Consider the following 20,265-nt stretch of genomic DNA (forward strand, 5'->3'; position numbering starts at 1 on the left):
TTCCCACGGTGACAGTGCCCATGGTGCCAATGCCTATGGTGACAGTGCTTATGGTGATAGTGCCTCTGGTGACAAGCTTATGGTGACAGTCCGAATTTTGCCACTGCCCATGATGAAAGTGCTAAAGGTGATAGTGCTCACCGTAATATTGCTGATGCTGACAGTGCAAATGGTGACAATGCCTATAGTGAGAGTACTCATGGTGAAAATACACATGGTGACAGTTTTCATAGCGACAGTTCTCATGGTGACAGTGCTCATAGCAACAGTGCCCAAGGTGGAAGTGCTTGTGTTGACATTGTTAATGGTGACAGGGCTCGTGGTGGCAGTTCCAATGGGGACAGTACCGAAGGTGACTCCCTACATTGTGACAGTGCCCATGGTCAACTTGCTCACGGTGATAGGGCACATGGCAACAGTGCCCATGGTGGTATTGTACCTGGTGATAGTGTCCATAGTCACAATTCTCACAGTGTACGGCTCACAGTGACAGTGCCCATGGTGACAATACCCAGGGTGACAGTACTCATGATGACAGTGCTCATGGTGATAGTGTCCATGGTGATAGTGCCCATGATCATAATTCTCACGGTGATAGTGCCCATGGTGACAATACCCAGGGTGACAGAGCTCATGGTAACAGTGCTCACGGTAAAAGTGCCCATGGTGACAGTACCTAGGGTGAAATGCCCATGCTGAGAGTGCTCATGGTGACAGTGCCCATGGTGACAATACAGAGGGTGTCATGCACATGGTGACAGTGCTGACACTGCTCATGTTGGCAGTGCCATAAGTGACAGTGGTCATTTTGGCAGCGCCCATGTTGACACTGCTCACAGTGACTGTGCCGATGGTGACAGTGCCGATGGTGATAGTGCCAATAGTGACAGTGCTCATGGTGAAACTGGCCTTGGAGACATTGCCCATGGTGAAAGTGCTCATGGTGACAACACCACAGTGACAGTGCCAAAGGTGATAGTCCCCGTTGTGACAGTTCTCAGCATGAAAGTGACCATGGTGACATTGCTCATGGTGACAGTGCTCAAGGTGATAGTCTCCATGTTGACAATGCCCATGGTGATAGTGGTCATGTTGAGAGTCCTCACGTTGATAGTGCACATGGTGACAGTTCCCATTGTGAAAGGGCTCATGATGACAGTGCCCAGGTTTGTAGCTCACATTGTGACAGTGCACACGGTGATAGTGACCATGGTAACAGTGTACATGGTAGCCATGCCCTGGTGTCAGTGCCCATGATGACAGTACTCATGGTGACAGTGCTCATGGTGACAGTGATCATGGTTGCAGTACCTGTGGTGACAGTGCTCACAGTGACAGAGACCATGGTGGCAGTGCCCATGGTGGCAGTGCCCATGGTGACATTGCCTATGGTGACAGTGCTCATGGTTACAGTGACCATGGAGATATTGACCACAGTGAGAGTGCTCACGGTGATAGTGCCCATGGTGAGAGTGCTCCTGGTGACAGTCCTCATTGTTTCTGTGCCCATGGTGACAGTGCTCAGGGTGATATTGCTCACGGAGATAGTGCTCAGGGTGACATTGCCCAAGGTGACACTACCCACGGTGACAGTAATCATGGTGAAAATGTCCATGGTGGCTGTTCTCATAGTAACAGTTCTCATATTTACAGTGCTCATAGTGGCAGTGCCAAAGGTAGCAATGCTCTTGGTAACAGTGCTTATGGTGGCAGTGCACATGGTGAGAGTACCGATGGTGACACTTCACATGCTGACAGTGCTCATGGTAACGTTGCTCATGGTGATGGTGCCCATGGTGAGAGTGCCCATGGTGGTTGTGCTCCTGGTGGCAGTGGAAAATAGTGGAAGTGCCCCAGGTGACAGTTCTCATGGTGACATTGTTCATGGTGATAGTGCCCATGGTGACAGTGCCCATGGTTACAGTGCTCATGTTGACAGTGCTCATGGTGGCAGTGTCCCTGGTAACAGTGCACACCACAAGAGTGACCATAGTGGCCATGCCAATGGTGACAGTGCCCATGGTGAGAGTACTTATGATGATAATTCTTACGGTGGCAGTGTTCATGGAAATAATGCTCACGGTCTCTGTGCCTACGGTGACAGAGCCCATGGACAGTGCCAACAGTGACAGTGCCCATGGTGATATTTCTCACGGTGACAGTGCCCATGGTGAAAGTTACCATGGTGAGATTGCTCATGGTGATAGTGCCCATTGTGACATTGCTCATAGTGACAATGCCCATGGCGCCAGTGCCCATCATGATATTGCTCATGACGATAGTTCTCACAGTGACAGTGCCCATGGTGATATTACCTATCGTGACATTACTCAATGATAAAGGCTCATGGTGACAGTGCCCATGGTGACATTGCTCAAGGTGATAGCCTTTGTGGTGATAGTGCGCATGGTGACACTGCCCACCATGACAGTGCTCTTGGTGACAGTGCTCATGGTGATAGGGCCCATGGTGTAAGAGCCCATGGTGAAGGTGCCCATGGTGACAGAGGCCCCGGAGACAGTGTCCATAGTGATAGTGTCCATGGTGACAGCACTCACAGTGAAATTTTCCATGGAATCTGCCCATGGTGACAGTGTCCATGGTTAACACCCTAACAGTGATACTGCTCACGGTGACAGGGCCCATGGTGACCGTGCAAACGGTGACATTGCCTATTGTGACAGTGCTCACAGTGAGAGTGCCCATGGTGACAGTGACCACGGTGACATTTCTAATGCTGATAGTGCCCATAGTGACAATATCCATGGTGACAGTACTCATGATGATAATGCTCAAGTTGATAGTGCCCCTGGCGATAGTGCCCATGGTGAGAGTCATCACACTGATAGGGCCCATGGTGACACTTCCCATTCTGAAAGTGCTCATGATGACAGTGCCCATGTTGGTAGTCCAAATGGTGACAGTGCTCACGGTGCTACTGACCATGGTAAAAGTTCACATGGTGGCCGTGCCCTTGGTGACACTGCTCATGATGACAATACTCATGTTGACAGTGCTCACGGTGATAGTGTCCATGGTGAGAGTGCACATGGTGGCAGTGAAAAATGGTGACAGTTCACATGGTGACAGTGCTAATGGTGACAGTGTACATGATTAGAACCTATGCTGACAGTACTCATGGTGACACTTCTCATGGTTGCAGTACCCATGGTGACAGTGCTCACAGTGACACTTCCCATGGTGGCAATGACCCTGGTGACAGTACTCACAATGACACTGCCCATGATGAGAGTGCCCATGGTGACAGTGCCCACAGTGACATTACCTATGTTGACAGTGCTCATGGTGACAGTGGCCATGGTGAGAGTGTCCACAGTGAGAGTCCTCATGGTGATAGTGCCCATGGTGACAGCGATCATGGTGACAGTCCCTGTTGTCCCAGTGCCCATTGTGACAGTTCTCAGGGTGATAGTGCTCACGGTAATAGTGTGCATGGTGACAGTGCAAATGGTGACAATACCCATGATGACAGTACTCTTGGTGAAAATACCCATGGTGGCAGTTCTCATAGCAACAGTTCTCATGGTGACAGTACTCATAGAGCAGTGCCCAAGGTGGCAGTGCTCGTGGTGAGAGTGCTCATGGTGACAGTGCTCTTGGTGGCAGTTCCCATGGGAACAGTACCAATGGTGACACTGCACATTGTGACAGTGCCAATGGTAACCTTGCTCTCGGTGATACTGCACACAGTGAGAGTGCCCATTGTGAAACTGCCCATGGAGACCCCGCTCATTATGGCAGTGCTCATGGTGACAGTGCCAATGATGACAGTGCTTATGGTGATAGTGTTCACAGTGTCTGTGCTCATGGTGATAGTGCTCATGGTGGCAGTGCCCATAGTGACACTGCTCATGCTGGCAATACCCACGGTGATAGACCCGTGGTGACAGTGCCCACGATCACATTGCAATGGTGAGAGAGCTCACGGTGACAGTGACAATGGTGACAGTGCCCATGGAGAGAATGGCCATGGTGACAGTGCTCACGGTGACAGTGCCCCGGGTGACCGTGCCCATGATGACAGTGCCCATGGTGACAGTGCTCACGGGGAAAGTTCCAATGATAACATTACCCAAGGTGATAGTGCCCCTGGTGACAGTGCCCACGGTGACATTGCTCATGGTGATTGTGCCTTTGATGACACTGCTCATTTTGAAATTGCCCATTGTGACAATGATCACGGTGACATTTCCCTTGGAGAGAGTACCCATATTGACAGTGCCCATGGTGATGTGCTCATGTTGACAGTGCTCACAGTGATAGTGTCCATGGTGGAAGTGCCCACGCTCCCAGTTCCCACAGTTCCCACAGGGCCCATGCTGACAGTCTCATGGTGATAATGCCCATGGTGACAGTGCACATGGTAATACTGCCAATGGTGACACTGCTCATGGTGACAGTGCTCATGGTTGCACTACCCATGGTGAAAGTGATCAAAATGACAGTGCCCATGGTGCCTGTGCCCATGGTGACTGTGCCCACGGTGACATTGCCTATGGAGACACTTCTCACGGTGACATTGCCCATGGTGACCGAGCTCATGGTGAGAGTCCGCATTGTGCCAGTGCCCATGGTGACAGTGCTCACAGTGAAAGTGCTCATGATAATACTGCTCATGGTGACAGTGCCCAAGGTGAAAATACCCATGGTGACAGTACTCATCGATAAAGTGCCCTTTGTGGAAATTCTCATAGTGACATTTCTCAGGGTGACAGTGCTCATGGTGGCAGTGCCCTAGGTGGCAGTGCTCGTGGTGACAGTGCTCATGGTGGCAGTTCCCATGGTGAGAGTACCAATGGGACAGTGCACATGGTGACAGTGCCCATGATAACTATGCTCAGGGTGAGATGACCCATGGAGACAGTTATCACGGTGGTAGTTCCGATGCTGATAGTGCTCACGGTGTTAGTGCCCATGGCTAAGGTGCCCATCATGACAGTGCTCACAGTAATAGTGAGCATAGTGATACTGTACTTGTTGACTGTGCCCATGGTGACAGTGCCCATGGTGACAGTACACATGGTGATACTGCTCAAGGTGATAGTGCCCTTGTTGACAGTATGCATGGTGACAGTTCTCATGGTGACAGTGCCCATAGTGATAGTGTCCATGGTGACAGTACTCCCAGTGAAACTGTCCATGGGGACACTGCCCATAGTGGCAGTGCCCATGGTCACAACCCTCACGATGATAGTGCTCACAGTGACAGTGCCCATGGTGACAGTGCAAATGGTGACATTGCCTACAGTGACAGGGCTCACAGTGAGAGTGCCCATGGTGACAGTGACCATGAGGACAGATCTAACAGTGGTAGTGCCCATGGTGACAGTTCTCACGGTGACAGTGCCCATGGGAACAGTTAGCAGGGTGAGATTTCTCATGATAGTGCCTATTGTGACAGTGCTCGTAGTGACAATGCCCATGGTGCCAGAGCCCATCGAGACATGCTGCACAGTGACAGTTCTCATGGTGACAGTGCCCATGGTGATATTACCCATGGTGACAGTACTCATGGTTAAAATCCCCATTCTGACATGGCACATGGTGGCAGTGCAAAATGGTGACAGTGCCCATGGTGACTTTGCTCATGGTGACATTGCTTAGAGTGATAGTTCTTATGGTGATATTGCGCATGATGACATTGCACACAGCGACAGTGCTCATGGTGACAGTGCTCACGGTGATAGTGCCCATTGTGAAAGTGCCCCTGTTGACAGCGCCCATAGTCAAATTCTCACGGTGAAGTGTTCACGGTGATAGTGCCCATGGTGACTATACCCAGAGTGACAGTACTCACAGTGAAATTATCCAAGGGGTCACTGCCCATGGTGACAGTGCCCATGGTCACAACCCTCACGGTGATATTGCTCAAGGTGACAGTGCCTATGGTGACACTGCAAACGTGACATTGCCTATCGTGACAGTGCTCACAGTGACAGTGCCCATGCTGAGAGTGACCACGGTGACAGCTCTAATGGTGATAGTGCCCATAGAGACAGTGCTCATGGTGACAGTCTGCATTGTGCCAGGGCCCAAGATGACAGTGCTCACGGTGAGAGTCCCCATAGTGACAATACCCATGGTGACAGTACTTATGGTGAAAGTGCCCATGGTGACAATTCTCATAGTGACATTTCTCATGGTGGCAGTGTGCTAGGTGGCAGTGCCTGTGGTGAGAGTGCTCATGGTGATAGACGTCACGGTGGCAGTGCCCACTGTGACAGTGCCCACACTAACAAAGCCCATAGTGATACTTCCCATTGTGACAGTGTCCATGGTGACAGTGCCCATGGTGACCGTGTCCATGGTGACAGTGCTAATGATGACTGTGCTGATGGTGACAGTGCCCAGTGTGAAAAGGCCCATGGTGACAGTGCTCATAGTGACCGTGCCCATGGTGACAGTGCCTATGGTGATAGTGCCACTAGAGAACATGCTCAAGGTGAAACTGCCCATGGAGACATTGCCCATTGTGATAGTGCTCATGGTGACAGTCCCACGTTGACAGTGCCAATTGTGATAGTCCTCATGGTGACAGATCTCAGGGTGAAAGTGACCTTGGTGACATTGCTCATTGTGACAGTGCTCATGGTGATAGTGCTCAAGGTGATAGTCTCCATGTTGACAGTGCCCATGGTGACAGTTCTCACGGTGACAATGCCTATGGTGATAATTATCATAGTGACAGTGCTCATGTTGACAGTGCCCATGGTAACAGTGACCATGGTGACTGTTGTCACCGTGATAGTGCCCATGGTGACAGTCCACATTGTGGATGTGCCCATGGTGACAGTGCTCACAGTAATAGTGCACTTGGTGGCCATGCCCATGGTGACAGTGCCAATGGTGACAATACACATGGTAATACTGCTCATGGCAATAGTGCCATGGTGACAGTGCCCACGGTGACAGTTCTCACAGTGAGAGTGCCCATGGTGATACAGCTTATTGTGATAGTGCCCATGATGACAGTCCTCACAGTGATGGTGCCCATGCTGATACTACACTTGGTGGCCGTGCCATTGTTCCAGTGCCCATGGTGACAGTACACATGGTGATAGTGCTAACGGTGATAGTGCCCATGGTGACAGTGCGTATGGTGATATTTCTCACTATGACAGTGCCTATGGTGAAAATTCTCATGGTGACAGTGCCCAGTGTGACAGTGCCCATTGTGACAGTGCCCATGGTGATACTGCTCATGGTGATATTGTCCATGGTGAGATTTCTCACCATGATAGTGCCCAAGGTGAAAGTGCCCATGGTGACAGTTGCCATGGTGAAAGTGCTCATGATGACACTTCCCATGTTGGTAGTTCCCATGGTGAGAGTGCTCATGGTGATAGTGACCGTGGCAACAGTGCAGATGGTGTCCATGCCCTAGGTGACAGTGCCCAGGATGGCAGTACCCATGGTGACAGTGCTTATGGTCATATTGCCCATGGTGAGAGTGCACATGGTGGTATTGCACATGGTGGAAGTGAAAAATGGTGACAGTGCCCATGGTGACAGTGCTCATGGTGAGAGTGCACTGGGTGACAACCCATGCTGACAGTGCTCACAGTGAAAGTGCTCATGGTTGCAGTCCCATGGTGACAGTGTGCACAGTGACAGGTCCCATGGTGGCAGTGCACATGGTGACCGTGCCTACGGTGACACTGCCCATGATGACAGTGCCCATGGTGACACTGCTCATGGTGACAGTGACCACGGTGAGAGTGCTCACGGTGATAGTGCTCACGGTAATAGTGCTCATGGTGACAGTGCAAATGGTGACTATACCCATGGTGACAGTACACATGGTGAAGATACAAATGGTGGCAGTTCTCATAGCGACATTTCTCATGGTGACAGTGCTCATAACTGCAGTGCCCAAGGTAGCAGTTCTCGTGGTGAGAGTGCTAATAGTGACAGGGCCCTTGGGGGCAATTCCCATGGGGACAGTACCGAAGGTGACACTGCACATTGTGACACCGTGTAAACGTGCTCACAGTGATAGTGCACATAGTGACAGTGCCCATGGTGGTAGTGCACCTGGTAAGACTGCAAAATAGTGACAGTGCACATGCTGAGAGGACTCATGGTGATAGTGCCCAAGGTGACAGTGCACACGGTGATAATGAGCATTGTTACATTGTTCAGGGTGACAGAGCCCAAGGTGGCAGTTGCGATGGTGACAGTGCACACCATGATATTGCCCATGCTGGCCATGCCAATAGTGAGAGTGCCCATGGTGACAGTGCTTTTGATCATAGTGCTCAGGGTAACAGTGTTTATGGTAATAGTGCTCATGGTGGCAGTGCCCACAATGTCAGTGCCCATGGTGACAGTACCGACAGTGACAGTGCCCATGGTGACAGTTCTCACGGTGACAGTGCCCATGGGGGCGGGTAGCACGGTGAGAATTCTCAATGTGATAGTGCCCATTGTTATAGTGCTCATAGTGACAATGCCCATGGTGCCAGGGCCCATCGAGACATTCCGCATGGTGACAGTTCTCACACTGACAGTGCCCATGGTGATATTACCCACAGTAACAGTACTCATGGTTAAAGTGCCCATGGTGACACTGCACATGGTGGTAGTGCAAAATGGTGACAGTGCCCAGGGGACATTGCTCATGGTGACATTGCTTAAGGTGATTGTCCTTGCGGTGATAGTATGCATGGTGACACAGAACACAGTGACAGTGTTCACAGTGATATTGCCCATGGTGACATTGCCCATTGTGGCAGTGCCCACAGCACCAGTGCCCACAGTGACAGTGCCCATGCTGACAGTTCTCATGGTGATAGTGCCCATGGTGAGAGTGCACATGATGATACTCCCAATGGTGACAGTGCTCATGGTTGCATTACCCATGGTGACAGTGCTCAAACTGACAGTGCCCATGGTGTCAGTGCCCCTGGTGACAGTGTCCAAGGTGACAATGCTCAGGGTGACAGAGCCTTTGGTGACAGTGCTCATGGAGAAATTTCCCTTGGAGAGACTACCCATGTTGACATTGACCATGGTGACGTGCTCATTTTGACAGGGCTCACAGTGATAGTGCCCATGGTGACATTGCCCATGGTGGCAGTGCTCACTGTGCCAGTGCCCATGGTGACAGTTCTCAAGGTGACAGTGCCCATAGGGACAGTTAGCATGGTGAGATTTCTCATGATGATAGTGCCTACTGTGACAGTGCTCATAGTGACAATGCCCATGGTGCAAGTGCCCATCGAGACATGCCGCATGGTGACAGTTCTCATGGTGACAGTGCCCATGGTGATATTACCCATGGTGACAGTACTAATGGTTAAAGTGCCCATTGTGACACGTCACATGGTGGCAGTGCAAAATGGTGACAGTGCCCATTGTGACATTGTTCATGGTGACATTGCTTACGGTGAGAGTCCTTATGGTGATATGGTGCATGGTGACACTGCACACAGTGACAGTGCTCATGGTGACAGTGCTCACAGTGATAGTGCCTATTGTGAAAGTGCCCATGGTGAAAATAAACAGGGTGACAGTTCTCATGGTGACATTGCTCATGGTGATAGTGCCCATGTTCACAATTCTCACAGTGATAGTGCCCATGGTGACACAACCCAGGGTGACAGTACTCATGGTGACAGTGCTCACAGTGAAATTGTCCATGGGGACACTGCCCATGGTGATAGTGCCCATGGTCACAATCCTCACGGTGATCGTGGTCACGGTGAATGTGCTCATGGTGACAGTGCTCACAGTGACAGTGCCCATGGTGACACAACAAATGTTGACATTGCCTATCGTGACAGTGCTCACAGTGACAGTGCCCATGTTGACGCAACAAATGGTGACATTGCCTATCGTGACAGTGCTCACAGTGACAGTGCCCATGGTGACAGTGACCACAGTGACAGCTCTAATGGTGATAGTGCCCATGGAGACAATGCTCATGGTGACAGTCGGCATTGTGTCAGGGCCCAAGTGGACAGTGCTCATGGTGACAGTGCCTATAGTGACAATATCCATGGTGACAGTACTCATGGTGAAAGTGCCCATGGTGGCAATTCTCATAGTGACAGTTCTCATGGCGACAGGGCTCAAGGTGGCAGTGCCCTAAGTGGCAGTCCTCGTGGTGAGAATGCTCATGGTGATAGACATCACGGTGGCAGTGTCCATGGTGACAGTGCCCATGCTAACAAAGCACATGGTGATACTTCCCATTGTGACAGTGCCCACGATGACAGTGCTTATGGTGACAGTGCCCATGGTGACAGTGTTATTGGTGAGAGTGCTCATGGTGACAGTGCCCCATGTCACAAGGCCAATTGTGACAGTGCTCAAGGTGACCTTGCCCATGGTGACAGTGCCGATGGTGATAGTTCCCATACTGACAGTGCTCACGGTGAAACTGCTCATGGAGACATTGCCCATAGTGATAGTGCTCATGTTGACAATCCCACGGTGACAGTGCCAATGATGATAGTCCCCATGGTGACAGTTCTCAGGGTGAAAGTGACCATGGTGACATTGCTCATGGTAACAATGCTCATGGTGACAGTGACCATGGTGACTGTTCTCACCGTGATAGTGCCCATGGTGACAGTCCGCATTGTGGCTGTGCCCATGGTGATAGTGTTCAGGGTGATAGTGCTCACAGTGATAGTGCTCATGGTGACAGTGCCCAAGGTGAAAACACCCACGGTGACAGCAATCATGGTGAATGTGCCCATGGTGGCAGTTCTCATAGTGACAGTTCACATTGTGACAGTGCTCATGGAGGCATTCCCCAAGGTGGCAGTTCTCGTGGTGACAGTGCTCTTGGTGACATTGCTCATGGTGGCAGTGCCCATGGTGAGAGTACCGATGGTGACACTGCACATGGTGACAGTGCCCATGATTACGGTGCTCATCATGATACTGCCAATGGTGACAGTGCCCATGGTTGTAGTGCACCTGGTGGCAGTGGAAAATAGTGACAGGGCCCATGCTGACAGTTCTCATGGTGATAGTGCCCATGGTGATATTACCCATGATGACAATACTCAATGATAAAGTGCCTATAGTGACAATGCCCATGGTGAGAGTGCACATGTTGGCAGTGCCAAATGGTGACACTGCCCATGGTGGCAGTTCCCATGGTGAGAGCACCGATGGTGACAGTGCTCATGGTGTCAGTTCTCATGGTGAGAGTACTGATGGTGGCAGTGCACATGGTTGTAGTGCACATGGTGGCAGTGAAAAATGGTGACGGTGCCCATGGTAACCGGGCTCACGGTGATAGTGCCCATGGTGACAGTGTTCAGGGTGATAGTGCCCATGGTTAAACTGCCCATGGTGACAGTGCTCATGGTAATAGTGCCCATAGTGATAGTGCACTTAGTGGCTATGCCTATGGTGACAGTGCTCACGGTGACAGTACACATGCTGACATTGCTCATGGTGATAGTTCCCATGGTGCCAGTGCCCATGGTGACATTTCTCATGGTGACAGTGCCCATGGTGATACAGCTCATGGTGATAATGCCCATGGTGACAGTCCTCATAGTGATAGTGCCCATGGTGATAGTACACTTGGTGGCTGTGTCCATTGTGACAGTGCCCATGGTGACAGTTCACATGGTGATATTTCTCACTATGACAGTGCCTATGGTGACAATGCTCATGGAGACAGTGCCCATGGTGACAGTGCCCATGGTGACAGTGACCATGGTAAGAGTCAATATGGTGGCCGTGCCCTTGGTGACAATGTGCATGATGACAGTACTGATGGTGACAGTGCTTACAGTGAGAGTGCCCAGGGTGACAGTGCACATGGTTGTAGTGCACATGGTGGCAGTGAAAAATGCTCAAGGTGATAGTGCCCATGGTGACAGTCCTCACATTGAGAGTGCCCATGGTGAAAGTGCCCAAGGTGAGAGTTCACATGCCGAAAGTTCTGATGATGACAGTGCCTATGTTGGTAGTACCCATGGTGACAGTGCTCACAGTGATAGTGACCATGGTGACAGTGCACATTGTGGCCATGTCCTTGGTAAAAATGCCCATGATGACAAAACTTATGGTGACACTGCTCATGGTGATAGTGCCCATGGTGATTTTGCACATGGTTGTAGTGTATATGGTGGCAGAGATAAATGGTGACAGTGCACATGATGACAGTGCTCACAGTTATCATGCTCATGGGGACAGTGCACATGGTTGTAGTGCAATTGGTGACAGTGAAAATTGGTGATGGTGCCCATGGTAACCGTGCTCACGGTAATAGTGCCCATAGTGATAGTGCACTTAGAGGCTGTGCCCTTGGTGACACTGCCCATGGTGACAGTACACATGGTGATACTTCTCACAGTGATAGTGCCCATGGTGACAGTGCACACAGTGACACTTCTCATGGTGATAGTGCCCATGGTGACAGTGTGCATGGTGATAGTTCTCACTATGACAGTGCCTATGGTGAAAATTCTAATGGTGACAGTGCCTACGGTGAGAGTCCCCATGCTGATAGTGCCCATGATGATAGTTCTCACGTTGATAGTACCCATGGTGACAGTTCCCATTGTGAAGTGCTCATGATGACAGTGCCCATAATGCTATTTCCCATTATGACAGTGCTCACGGTGATACTGACCATAGTAAGAGTGCACATGGTGGCCATGCCCTTGGTGACAATGCCCATGATGACAGTACTCATGGTGACAATGCTCACGGAGATAGTGCCCATGGTAACAGTGCTCATGTTGGTAGTGCACATTGTGGCAATGAAAAATGGTGACAGTGCCCACAGTGAAAGTGCTCATGGTGACAGTGCAAACGGCGAGAACCCATGCTGAATTTGCTCACGGTGACAATGCCCATGGTGGCAGTGCCCATGGAGACACTGCTCATGGTGACACTGCCCATGATGACAGTGCTCATGGTGACAGTGACCACGGTGAGGTTACTCATGGTGATAATGCCCATGGAGACTGGGCTCATGGTGACAGTCCGCATTGTGCCAGTGCCCATGGTGACAGTGCCCAAGGTGACAATACCCACGGTGACAGTAATCATAGTGAATGTGGCCATGGAGGCAGTTCACATAGTGATAGTTCTCATTGTGACAGTGCTCATGGTGGCAGTGCCCACAGTGAGAGTACCAATGGTGACACTGCACATTGTGACAGTGCCCATGGTAATGGTGCTCATGGTGATAGTGCCCATGGTGACAGTTCCCACGTTGGTAGTGCACCTAGTGGCAGTGGAAAATAGTGAAAGTGCCCATGGTGACAGTTCTCATGGTGACATTGCTCATTGTGATAGTGCCCATGATGACAGTGCCAACAGTGACAGTGCGCATGATGACAGTGCCAATGGTGACAGTGCACACTGTGAGAGTGTCCATGGTGGCCATGGCAATTGTGACAGTGCCCATGGTGACAGTACTTATGATGATAGCGCTCACAGTAGCAGTGTTCATGGTAATAATGCTCACGGTGGCATTGCCCACAATGACAGTGCCCATGGACAGTGTGGAAACTGACAGTGCCCATAATGACAGTACTTATTATGATAGTGCACACGGTAGCAGTGTTCATGGTAATAATGCTCACGGTGGCAGTGCCCACCGTGACGGTGCTCAGGGACAGTGCCAAGGTGACTGTGCCCACGGTGATAGTAACCATGGTGAGACTGCTCATGGTGATAATGCCTATTGTGAGAGCGCTCATAGTGACAAGTCCCATGGTGCCACTGCCCATCATTATATTGCTCACGGTGATAGTTCTCATGGTGACAGTGCCCATGGTGATATTACCCATAGTGAGAGTACTCAATGATAAAGTGTCCATGGTGACAGTGCTCACGGTGACAGTGCCGATGATGATAGTGCTCATGGTGATAATGCCCATTGTTAATTTGCCCATGGTGACAGTGCTCACCGTAATAGTGAGCATAGTGACATTGCACTTGGTGACTGTGCCCATGGTGACAGTACACATGGTGACACTGCTCAAGGTGATAGTGCCCATAGTGACAGTCCTCACGTTGATAGTGGCCATGGTGAAAGTGCCCATTGTGAGAGTTCCAATGGTGAAAGTGCTCATGATGACATTGACCATGTTGGTAGTTCCCATGGTGACAGAGCTCACAGTGATACTGACCATGGTAAGAATGAATACGGTGGCCATGACCTTGGTGACAATGCCCATGATTACAGTACAGATGGTGACAGTGCTTATGGTGATAGTGATCATGGTGACTGTGTACATGGTTGTAGTGCACATGGTGGCAGTGAAAAATGGTGAGAGTGCCGATGGTAACCGTGCTCAATGTGATAGTGCCCATGGTGACAGTGCTAACAGTGATAGTGCCCATGGTTAAACTGCCCATGGTGACAGTGCTCACGGAAATAGTGCCCATAGTGATAGTGCACTTGGTGGCCGTGCCCAAGGTGACAATGCCCATAGTGACAGTACACATGGTGATATTTCTCACTATGACAATGGCTATGGTGACAATTCTCATGGTGACAGTGCCCATAGTGACAGTGCCCATGGTGACAGTGATCACGGTGAGAGTGCCCATGTTGATACTCCTCACATTGATAGCACCCATGGTGACAGTTCCCATTGTGAAAGTGCTCATAATGACATTGCCCAAAATGCTAGTTCCCATGATGACAGTGCTCACGGTGATAGTGACCATAGTAAGAGTGCACATGGTGGCCGTGCCCTTGGTGACATTGCCCATGATGACAGTACTCATGGTGACAGTGCTCACAGGGATAATGCCCATGGTGACAGTGCTCATGTTGGTAGTGCACATTGTGGCAGTGAAAAATGGTGACAGGCCCCATGGTGATAGTGCTCATGGTGACAGTGCACACAGTGAGAGCCCATGCTGAAAGTGATCACAGTGACAGCGCCCATGGTGGCAGTGGCCATGGTGATAGTGCCAACAGTGACAGTGCCCATGGTGGCAGTGCCCATGGTGACAGTGCCCACCGTGACACTGCCCATGATGACACAGCCTATGGTGACAGTGCATATGGTTACATTGCCTATAGTGAAACTGCTCACGGTGACAGTGCCCATAGTGACAGTGACCATGATGAGACTGCTCACAGTGATAGTGCCCATGGAGACAGGGCTCATGGTGACAGTCTGCATTGTGCCAGTGCCCATGGTGACAGTGCTCACGGTGACATTGCTCATCGTGGCAGTGCCCTTGGTGACATTGTACACCGTGAGAGTGCCCATGCTGGCCATGCCAATGGTGACAGAGCCCATGGTGACAGTACTTATGATGATAGTGCTCACGGTAGCTGTGTTCATGGTAATAATGCTCACGGTGGCAGTGACCACAGTGACAGTGCCCATGGACAGTGCCGACAGTGAGAGTGCCCATGGTGACAGTTATCACGGTGAGACTGCTCACAGTGATAGTGCCCATTTTGACAGTGCTCATAGTGACAATATCCATGGTGCCAGTTCCCATAGAGACATTCCGCATGGTGACAGTTCTCATGGTGAGAGTGCTCATGGTGATATTACCCATGGTGACAGTACTCATTGTTAAAATGCCCATGGTGAGAGTGCCCATGGTGATAGTGATTATGGTGGTAGTGTTTACAGTGGCATTTGTCACGGTGATAGTGCTCATGGTGACACTGCCCACAGTGACAGTGCTCATGGTGACAGTGTTCATGGTGACAGTGCCCATGGTGAAAGGGCCCATGGTGACAGTGCCCCTAGTCACAATTCTCACAGTGTATTGCTCATGGTGACAATGCCCATGGTGTCAATACCCAGGGTGACAGTACTCATGGTGACAGTGCCCAGGGTTACAGTGCCCATGGTGACAGTGCCCAAGTTCGCATTGCCCATGGTGACAGTGCTAATGGCGACAATACACATGATGACAGTACTCTTGGTGAAAATACCCCTGGTGGCAGTTCTCATAGCAACAGTTCTCATGGTGACAGTGCTCATAATTGCAGTGCCCAAGGTGGCAGTACTCGTTGTGACACTGCTAATGGTGACAATGCTCTTGGTGGCAGTTTCCATGGGGACAGTACCGATGGTGACACTGCACATTGTTACAGTGCCCATTGTAACCATGCTCAAGGTGATAGTGCACATCGGGACAGTGCCCATGGTGGTAGTTCACCTGGTGACACTGCTGAATAGTGACAGTGCACATGCTAACAGTGCTCATGGTGATAGTGCCCATGGTGACAGTGCAGACGGTGAAAATGGACATTGTTACAATGTTCATGGTAACAGAACCCGAGGTGGCAGTTGCCATGGTGACAGTGCACACCATGATAGTGCCCATGGTGGCAGTGCCAATGGTGAGAGTGCCCATGGTGACAGTCCTTTTGATCATAGTGCTCATGGTAACAGTGTTCATTTAAATAGTGCTCATGTGGGCAGTGCCCACAATATCAATGCCCATAGTAACAGTACCAACAGTTACAGTGCCCATGGTGACAGTTCTCACGGTGACAGCACCCATAGGGACAGTTAGCATGGTGAGATTTCTCACTATGATAGTGCCCATTGTGACAGTGCTCACCGTGACAATGCCCATTGTGCCAGTGCCCATCGAGACATTCCACACAGTCACATTTCTTATGGTGACAGTGCCCATGGTGATATGACCAATGGTGACATTGCTTATGGTTAAAGTGCCCATGGTCACCCTGCACATGGTGGCAGTGCAAAATGGTGACAGTGCCCATGGTGACATTGCTCATGGTGACACTGCTTATGGTGAGATTCCTTACGGTGATAGTGCACATAGTGACACTGCACACAGTGATAGTGCTAATGGTAACCGTGTTCATGGTGATGGAGCCGATGGTGATAGTGCTCATGGTGATATTTTATGTGGTTAAGGTGCCGATGGTGACAGTGCTCACGGTAATGTTGAGCATAGTGTTAGTGCATGTGGTGACTGTGCCCATGGTGACACCACACGTGGTGATACGTCTCAAGGTGATAGAGCCCATGGTGACAGTGCACATGCTGACCGTTCTCATGGTGACAGTGACTATGGTGACAATGCTCATCGTGACATTTCCCATGGTGACACTGCCATGGTGGCAGTGCCCATGGTGACATTGCCCATGGTGATACTGCTCAAGGTGATAGTGTCCATGGTGACAGGCCTCACATTGATAGTGCCCATGGTGAAATTGCCCATGGTGACAGTTCCCACGGTGAAAGTGCTCATGATGACAGTGTCCATGTTGGTAGTTCTGATGGTGACCATCCTCACAGTGATAGTGCCCATGGTTGTAGTACACTTGTTGGCCGTACCCATTGTGACAGTGCCCATGGTGACAGCATATATGGTGATACTGCTGATGGTGATAGTGCCCATGGTGACACTGTGCATGGTGATAATTGTCACTATGACAGTGCCTATGGTGACAATTCTCATGGTGACAGTGTCCACGTTGACAGTGCTCATGGTGACAGTGCCCATGGTGATACTGCCCATGGTGAGAGTCCTCATGGTGATAGTGACCATGGTAACAGTGCACATGGTGGCTGTGGCATTGGTGAAAGTGCCCATGATGAGATTACTCATGGTGACAGTGCTCACAGTGAAAGTGCCCATGGTGACATTGCCCACGGTGACAGTGCTCACGGTGACAGTTCTTATGGTGATAGTGCCCATGGTGAGACCTCACTTTGATAGTGCCCATGGTGACAGTTCTGATTGTGAACGTGGTCATGATGACAGTGCCCATGTAGGTAGTTTCCATGGTGATAGTGCTCAGGGTGATAGTGACCATGGTAACAGTGCACATGGTTGCCCTGCCCTTGTTGACAGTGCCCATGATGACAGTACTCATGGTGACAGTGCTCACAGTGATAGTGCCCATGGTGACAGTTCGCATGGTGAAAGTGCTCATGAGGACAGTGCCCATGTTGGTATTTTCCATGGTGACAGTGCTCACAGTGATACTGACCATGGAAAGGGTGCACATGGTGGCCGTGCCCTTGGTAAAAATGCCCATGATGACAGTAATCATGGTGACACTGCTCACGGTGATAGTGCCCATGGTGACAGTGCATATGGTGGCAGAGATAAATGGTGACAGTGCACATCGTGACAGTGCTCACGGTTATAATGCTCATAGGGACAGTGCACATAGTTGTAGTGCACATGGTGGCACTGAAAAATGGTGATGGTGCCCATGGTAACTGTGCTCAGAGTGATAGGGCCCATGGATAAAGTGCCCATGGTGACAGTGCTCACAGTAAGAGTGCCCGTAGTGATAGTGCACTTGGTGGCCATGCCCATGGTGACAGTACACATGGTGATACTGCTCATGGTGATGGTGTCAATGGTGACAGTGACCACAGTGACAGTTCTCATGGTGAGAGTGCCCATGGTGATACATCTCATTGTGATAGTGCCCATGGTTACAGTCCTAAAAGTGATAGTGCCCATGGTGATAGTATACTTGCTGGCTGTGCCCATTGTGACAGACTCCATTGTGATAGTGCTAACGGTGATAGTGCCAATGGTGACAGTGCGTATGGTGACATTACTCACTATGACAGTGCCTATGGTGAAAATTCTCATGGTGATAGTGTCCACGGTGACAGTGCTCACGGTGAGAGTGCCCATGGAGATAGTGCCCATGCTGATAGTGCCCATGCTGATAGTCCTCACGTTGATAGTGCCCATGGTGACAGTTCCCATTGTGAAAATGCTCATGATGACAGTTCCCATGATGCTACTTCCCATGATGACAGTGCTCACGGTGATTGTGACCATGGTAAGAATGCACATGAGAGCCGTGCCCTTGTTGACAGTGCCCATGATGACAGTCCTCATGGTGACAGTGCTCACGAGATAGTGCCCATGGTGACAGTGCTCATGTTGGTAGTGCACATTGTGGCAGTGAAAAATGGTGACAGTGCCCACGGTGACAGTGCTCATAGTGACAGTGCACACGGTGAGAACACATGCTGAAAGTGCTCACGGTGACAGTGCTCATGGCTGCAGTACCCATGGTGACAGTGCTAACAGTGACAGTGAACATGGTGGCAGTGCCCACAGTGACACTGTCCATGATGACAGGGCCCATGGTGACAGTGCCCATGGTGATAGTGCCCAACATCACAATGCCCATAGTGACAGTGCTAATGGCGACAGTGCCAATTGTGTCAGTGCCCAGTGTGACAAGGCCCATGGTGACAGTACTCATGGTGAAAGTGCCCATGGTGGCAATTCTCATAGTGAGAGTTCTCATGGTGACAATGCTCATGCTGGCAGTTACCATGATGAGATTACCAGTGGGGGCAGTGCACATCGTGACAGTGCCCATGGTAACAGTGCTCATGGTGATAGTGCCCATGGTGACAGTGCTCATGGTGACAGTGCCTATGGTGGCAGTGCCCCTGGTGACAGTGCACACCGTGAGAGTGCCCATGGTGGCCATGCCAATTGTGACAGTGACCCTGGTGACAGTACTTATGATGATGGTGCTCATGGTAGCAGTGTTCATGGTAATAATACTCATGGTGGCACTGCCCACAGTGACAGTGGCCATGGACAATGCTGACAGTGACAGTGTCCATGGTTACAGTTCTCATGGTGACAGTGCCCATGGTGACAGATACAACGGTGAGACTGCTCATGGTGATAGTGCCCATTGTGAGAGTGCTTATAGTGACAAGGCCGATGGCACCATTGCCCATCATGACATTGTTCATGGTGATAGTTTTCATGGTGACAGTGTCTGTGGTGATATTACGCATGGTGACAGTACTCAATGATAAAGGGCCCATGGTGACAGTGCCCATGGTGATAGTGCACATGGTGGCAGTGCCAAATGGTGACAGTGCCCATGGTGACATTTCTCATGCTGACATTGCTTATGGTGAGAGTCCTTGCAGTGATTGTGCACATGGTGACACTGCCCACCCTGAAAGTGCTCTTGGTGACAGTGCTTATGGTGTTAGTGCCCATGGTGGAAGTGCCCATGGTGAATATGCCCATGGTGACAGTGCTTATGCTGAGAGTGGTCACAGTGGCAGTGCTCATGGTGAAAGTGCCCAAGGTGACAGAACCCAGGGTGACAGTGCCAATAGTGATAGTGTCCATGGTGACACTACTCACAGTGAATTGTCCATGGGGACAGTACCCATGGTGACAGTGCCCATGGTCACAACCCTCATGGTGATAGTTCTCACGGTGACAGTGCCCATTGTGACAGTGCAAACAGTGACATTGCCTATCGTGACAGTGCTCACAGTGACAATGCCC

The 20,265-nt window shown here is 50.6% G+C and overlaps 1 long non-coding RNA gene across 1 annotated transcript in view; it reads left to right on the forward strand.

Annotated features, from left to right (window-relative positions):
- Nucleotides 1-20,265, forward strand: part of LOC308612071 — a 440,886-nt gene that overhangs the window by 37,686 nt on the left and 382,935 nt on the right. The window lies entirely within an intron of this gene.

Source organism: Mesoplodon bidens (assembly GCF_964165515.1).
Source record: "Mesoplodon bidens genome assembly, chromosome: 2".
Lineage (NCBI taxonomy): Eukaryota > Metazoa > Chordata > Mammalia > Artiodactyla > Ziphiidae > Mesoplodon > Mesoplodon bidens.